Raw genomic sequence first — 7,717 nt, forward strand, 5'->3', positions numbered from 1 at the left:
AAGAGCTGCGACTTTTATGAAAAAATAGGTACTTTAATGAAAGATTGTGATTTTTCTAAAGGGTTGTAGCTATTGCAAAGTGTTTTGACTTGTTACCTTTCCGATAAGGCACACTAAACATTTGTTCACGGTACACTATGTTGTCTATAAATAGAGGAATTTTGTATCACTATAATTTGTAGGTTTTTTCTCGCTATAGGGTAGTCAAATTCAAATACATTATTGAAGTTTTAATGAAGTTTGTTTCATTCTAGAATGTTTTCATGGAGCTTAATCTTTACTATAAGTCGTAGTGATTCATGTAACTATGACAATTTTTTTCTAATTTTGATGACATTTTGTTAACTCTGTTAAAGTATCAACAAGGATGATCAAAAAATTCTCTTATCTTTTGTCTGTTTCTACACATTTCTTCATACAAACAAAGAAAATTAAATGCAATCGCAATGTGATACGCTGCGGAAATGGTTGATGGTTGAATTCATTACATTTGGTTCTTTAGCAAGCAATTCTTTTATTTATATCAATATTATTTTTATATTTTTTTTGAATTTAAATACATTAATTAAGCTTCTTATAAAGTGTGTTTCATTTCTCAATATTTTCTTCCTCCTATTTCATGAAGTTCAAGTTTTTACTATAAATCATAGTGATTCATGTGTCTATTGTAACTTCTTTTTGCAATTTTAGTGACTTTTTTTTAATTATGTGCAATATTCTAGAGAGGATGATTGAAATTTTTTCTTCTCTTTTGTCCCTCTCTACAAGTTTTCATCATATAATTTTTGGAAAAACAGCTTGTGGGTTGTGGTAAATTTGATAGCACACAACAATCAATATTTGATAACTAATACGGAACAAATGATGAAGTTTGTTAAAAAACCAAAATGATTGGTCTTTTGTTTGCCACAATAAGTATATTATTTGGATTAAGTTTTCTTGGGTACAAATAATTTGTATGTCATTGCACCTATGCCATATTTTTTCTTCTCTTCTTTTTGGGCATATAAGAGATCTTGCTTTCATAAAACTAAAAAATTTCCAAAATACACTATGAAAAAAATATTTTTTATCGGCAATATATATGCACGTTCAGGAAGAGTGCTACAACATTTACCGACACTAATTAATTGTCATTGGATTTAATGTTGCTATAGACTTTAGGGACATTTATACAGGGTATCAATTGCGTTTGGAAATTCATATGTAGCGATAGTTAAGTTATTAATTATCGTTAAAGTGATAACTCATTCTTTGATAACATTTAAAAAATTTTGATAAAGAAATAATAATTCTTTCTTTTGGCTTCTTTCAATTAACATTGTGAACTATAAACTTGGAAAAAAACCTAAAGACTATCTTTTTGAAAAACATATTAAGCGACATGTCTTTTTCTTTTTGATTGTTAGGAAAGTAAGATCGTCTTTATTATTATTTTTCTATATTTATGAGTTACACAGCTCACAAAATTATGTTGTGAGATTTAATATGTTATATCTAAAAATTTTGTTTAGTATATGTCGTTGTGAACATTAAGATGTCACCTAGTGCTTGTTTGGTAATTGCATTGGTTTTTTTAACTCCATACTATGACCATAACAATAACTATGATTCAATCCAAATAAGTTAAGGACGGTGAATGAGAACATACAAATAGTAGTTACTATTATGAGATAATGACAAAAAAATATTTATGATAATAACAATTTTAGGGTCATTTTTAGCATATACTTGATTTGGCATACAATGATAAAAACGAGACTGATTGTGGTTCATAATAAAGGAGTTCAAGGTCGTCCATTTGAATTTTATTAATTCTAATCTTGTATGGAGGTGATGTTCCACTTTACTTGGGAGTGTTGTTGTTCGACGTTTTTTTGTTTGTTTTTTAACGTCTGATTTTGTTCATTATAACTTCTTGAAATTTAAATTTTTTTTATTGCATGTAACCAACTATTTCTAGGGAGATTTTCTTATATTTCTTTTTTATAATTAAAATCTATCTATGACTCATAATATTTGTATAACGCATATGAAAATTTTAAAAAAATATAGCATTTTAAAATTTTAGAGGAACTCATTTACTTCAGATCAGATGCTTTTCACGATGTAATGTATGTATAGATACGAATATTACTGAATGATCATATGTAACCTTAATAAAATAGTCAATCTTATTTTAAAAATTTTAATAGCTTTTGACTTACGTTAAAAAATTTGTGACTGCATCAAGTTGAGGCATGTGGGATATGTTTGGATGCCACGTTTAAAAAAAAAGAGTACAAAATTACAAAAATGAATTCGGGGTGTAATAGGACCTCTGTGTAGTTAAGGTTTGACTCTGAAATTCTAGTTATAGTCTAAGGGGTACTTGTGCCTTATGCTGAAAAAAAGTTATAGAACTTATTTAAAATATTCGGAGTTGTCTTGCTTATGTTCTTTTCTTCATTGATGAATGAAGATTTTATAGCATTCGGAAATTTTTTTCATAGAAGAAAATTCTACAATTCGAGGTTCTGGTAGGAAATTGTATAATTGAAAAATGTATGATCTCATAATTTTATATGTATGAGTAAAAGATTATTCAACATAAACTTGAGAGGACATAAAAGTATGATTGCATAAAATTTTCATTGAATTAGTAAAGAGATTCAAGGTATACCTCTTTAGTTTTTTTCCTATGCAATGGTGAGAGTTTGACATATTTTTGATGTCTTTATAAAAGATTACTTAATGAGGAGAATTTTATATAAATTGATTATCCGATTTAATCGATAAATGATGAAAAACAAAGAGTTTGATAGAGCTTACAAGGCCATAAATTATTTATAAATGAATGATAACAAAGAGGTGGCAACATTTAATTTGTGAAGTTTGTAATCTAAGGGTGATAGAAAATTATTATTTAATGTTCAATTAGATATTTTATTCTATATCAATTTATTGTAGGAAACAAATTTTATTCAAATTTTGATCTTCTTTTATATATATACACACACAAACACTATTTTTTTTTAACTCCAAAGATATTTTCTAAAATAAAACACCAAATTTTTCTTTACTTTTTTGTATTGGTCGTTCCCTTTTTTTTATTATAGAATTCAATTTTATATATAATTGTTTAAAAAATATATAAGATATGCTAATCATTTAGAATTACACCAACTTCTTTGTTTTTGGCCTAATACGTCAACTGCTTATTACCAGCTTAATCACATCTATCCTAACTTTTAATTTTTACTTACGCTTAAATGTTGTTCACTTGTACTTGGTCAATTCCACGAAGCTTTAATAGCATTTTAAAGACGAATGATGTACACTTGTTGGTCTACGCTTCGTCCTTCTTGGTGATGATAATAAAGATTGTAATCGTAAATTATTTTTATTATGACAAAATAGTGTAACACTTTAATTATAATAGGTTAATTCAAAAAACTAATGTGTATCATGGATACTAAATAAATTCTTATTGTTTGGCGTTGTTGACAAATTTTATGTAGACGAATCTTTTTATAAAAAAATGTTTATTAATAAAGAGAATTAACGTGTAGACTAGCTATATTGTGGAAAAAAATGATCTAGTCTAGATGAACATTTAATGATTAATATATACTAATTTACTTTTTTATATTCTTTAATGCTAATAAGGAATACCTATTTACTCTAAAATATGTTATTTCATGGAGTTGCATAAGCGGCTTGCACTAAAAATCAAAACAAAAATATTTGTTCAGGCTCAATCAAGCCCAAACTAGAAGAAATATAATGAATGGTAAACACTCAATAAAAAAAGGCCAAGATAAAATGGCCCATGCCAAAAAGAAGCCTTTTGCTACATCAACTACTATATTACTAGGGTTTTCAATAGATAATCCATAATTTAACTTCTCAACATTCTGTCTCTACTGAATAAGTCGATGGTGAGGAGATTCCACAATATCATTTAGGTTCATGTTCTTCTTTGGATGATCAACACTCATGGCCCTCTTTGGTGTACGTCGATGATTCTCTTCTTGTAGAATTAAGATTTGTTTCCTTCTGTTCTGAACTTATTTTTGCATTTGTAACCTGGGATTAAAAGGTGCATCTATTGATTCCTTTTTTCTATATAGATGATTAGTATTTTGGATCAGATTGTTGTGTATCTCTATGAGTGAATAGAGGATTGTCATCTTGGGTGCCTATTGGCTAGCTCTATATTAGTTTTTCTTTTTATTCATTGTTTGAAATGAATCTAGTTTCTTTTTAAGAGATGGATATGTCTTTTTCGACTTGATTCGAATCTTTTTTCTTTTTAATTGATGGATATGTATTTTTCAGCCTATATTAAGTCTAGTTTAATTTCTATTGATGGACTTCTGTTTTTCAGCTTGATTTAAGTCTTATTTCTTTTTTATTGGTAAATCTGGGTTTTGTTATAACTTGATTTGTGTCCCGTTTCTTTTTTATTGATGGAGTTGTGTTTTTTCCAGCTTGATTTGATTCTAGTTTCTTCTTCAGTAATGGATATGTGTTTCTCATCCTTATTTAAGCGTAATTTCATTTTTATTGATGGATATGTGTTATTCACCTTGATTTGTGTTTAATTTCCTTTTACTTGATGATTAAGAGTTTTCAGCTCGATTTGAGTTTAGTTTATTTTTAATTTATGGATATATGTTTTTTCAACTTGATTTAAGTCTACCTTTTTTTAATCATTGGAATTTTACTTTTCAACTTAATTTGAAGCTAGTTTCTTTTTAATCGGTCAAAAACAAAAATAGATAATATTTAGAAAGTAGTTTGTCATTCCATAGATGACGAGTTAATTAAAAATTACAGCCTAATTAATTTATATGCTAAGTCTAAAAAGAGTCCTACTCGAAGTAGGACTGAAATATCGAGCAACTTCAGGATGACCTAACGATCCATCACGTGCTACACGGTCCAGAAGCATGCAATGGCAAGTATTTAGTTGAATGGAAATGTTATATTTCAATTCCTAGTTAACAGAAAGACTTCACGATTGTGATCACGAACCGTTGCGTGTACCATGATCCATTTTAGCTTATGTGGTCCTTACTTAGCCATGCAAAACATTACTCCTCAATGCATGTCTTTAAGGCGGCAAAAAGATCCAGATCCAAACACCACTTGATCAACTACAAATACTAATGGTATACGAAAATATAGAAAATACTAGCTCAGTGTGAAATTGTGGAATGTAAAAATGAGCGAAAGTGAAGAGGTTGGAATTTCAAAACACTTCTCTATTTAAAACCCTCCAATGCGAGCTCGTTCGACGACATTATTCATATTTGCCTATCCACTCGGTGAAAATCTTGATGGTTCTCACCTCACCGAGTTGTACAAGACCCCCAAATAATTATGGTCCAAATGACTATCTTAATCATGTTCGGTGACTTAGTGGCCAATTGGCTGATGACTTTTTGGGATCACCGGGTTTTACAGGCTCCAAGTTTTAATTGTATTGAGACAAAGGGAGATATAAGTGTGACACCCTAACCTTTTAGGCGACAAAATGATTGGATTATTTGTTTATCAATCTTCATTTCTCAAGCACTTTCAACAGTTGAATATTCACACTCAACACACAATTATTTGAAGAAACAATAATAAAAGCATTAAAACGATTTTGTGTTTCCTCCCAAACAACACCTTAGTTAATTTCATAGCACGTCACAAATTACTCTCAAGTTCTATTAGTAGTTGTTTCTTCACTTTTTTTAGGCTACCAGTCTTTCTGACACGTATAGAGCTCCTTTAGCACTTTATCTATTTGAGAGCCTAGTATCCGAATAAGTACAACGTGGGAGATAGTAATCTGTTTTAACCTCAATATATTCTCCTTTATTTCTTAGAATACCTTATCCTAAGTGGTGGCGTTTCGAATGAGGAATGTTAGCATCTTTTAAGTTTGACCATCCTCTTTGCTCCTCAGCTTTATGTGCTCACAAGGTACGAGATAGAGGTCATCTTTTATGAACAGGAGATTAAGATCTCTAAGTTTTTTTATTATATCATCCATCTAAGTTTAGAGGCCTTCTAAGATGAAATTCCTTTTGGGTTCTTGGTTGGACTTTGTCAAATTATTGAGCAGTAGAAATGCTACCGCATATGGTTTTTGGACTAAACAACCAGGATAATTTGTTCAGCCAATACCCTATTTTCTTTATTAAAATTTTTCAAAAGCACTAGAGAAGAATTATCTCGGGAATTTCATAAGTTGGACATTGAATTAGAAGTGTTCAAATCTAAGACACGACTCATGAAGTTGTTCACCTCCCAAACGTCAAATGGGTAGGATCTTATCCCGGAAGCATATTTAAATGCAAGATTCAAATAAAGTTCACATAAACTCCAAAAGTCTAACAAACAATATCATAATTTATTCCTAGAAAATGAATGTCAATGTACAAAAGCTCTAACAAGGATCATAAGTCTATAATAAATGAATACAACCCAATTAAACATAAGAAAAACTTAAGTACTAGTCTAAGTCAAAACATGTGGACATAAGAAAAAATAAAACTCATGGAAGCCTGGACGTATTGGCTCACCCTTGAATTATAGTGGATCTCTAGTCTTATAATGGTTTTGTCTTAGTAGCCACCTAAAGATTCTCTATAACAGAAGTTTTCAAGAACATACCATATTTCATCCTTTGAAAAATTGTAGGTGCAACAAACAGTCTCATCCACGGACCATAATTTGGCCTATGGTCCGTACTTTAGGTACATAGTTCACCATTTTAACCCTTCACCAAACCCAACTTAAAAAATGGCTAAGTCTCAACCCACGAAATAGACCTACATTTCATAGACCAGGATGGTCTTGGGTGTCTCTCCTTCGGTCGAGGGCCCCTTTACCCAACCCCTGACATGAATCCCGATCGACCAGTACAGTCAGTAGTTGGACCTTCACACCGTAGGTCTGACCGTAGCAGAAGGTTGACATTCAATGTTACCGGAAATTGCTTATTGGGTCAACTTCAAGTTTTTATAACTCTTAGCACAAAAGAATTAAATGACCGATGACCTATGATATGATAAATAATTGAATCCTTTTTGTAACGCCACTGAATTTGCTTAAATCCGAATTTCGAGTAAAAAGTTATGCTGGTTTTAGTGAAGACTTATCGGGCACACATGGACTATGATAATAAACTACGAACTGTATATTTACCTAAGGCCCGTAAGTCCTATCCGTCAACAAATCCGACAAAATTAAGTCAGGGGTCTTTTGGTCTTTTCCTATTTCTTTGCACCCTTAAGCTACGTCATTTAGACTCTAAATTATGAGGTTTTAGTCAGTTTAAGCCTAGAATCATAACAGACCATACCTAAGTCATATCGTTAATCAAAACATAGAAAATAGAAGCAAGAGAGGACAGAAAGATCAAGAACACTATTTCAAGAATGCAACAAGTTTCCATTTGTGCAAGAAAAAAATCGAAATATTTCTCCATAGAAATTCATCACCATGTATGTGGGTTTAACTACCGAAGGGTATACCCTAGAATTTACACGGCGTCGTCCACCTCTCGGAGGTCTTCGACAAGCCTCTTAGCATTCATTCATCGCATTGTCATAAAACTAGTAAAAAATTTAAAAGTTTTCATAGCATAACATAATGCTAGATCATCACTTCATTTGTAAAATAATGAGTACATAGTTACACTCTAAGTGTCATTTGCAATCTTTGACTCAACATCAAT

This window comes from Solanum pennellii, chromosome 8 (assembly GCF_001406875.1).
Source record: "Solanum pennellii chromosome 8, SPENNV200".
Taxonomy (NCBI): domain Eukaryota; kingdom Viridiplantae; phylum Streptophyta; class Magnoliopsida; order Solanales; family Solanaceae; genus Solanum; species Solanum pennellii.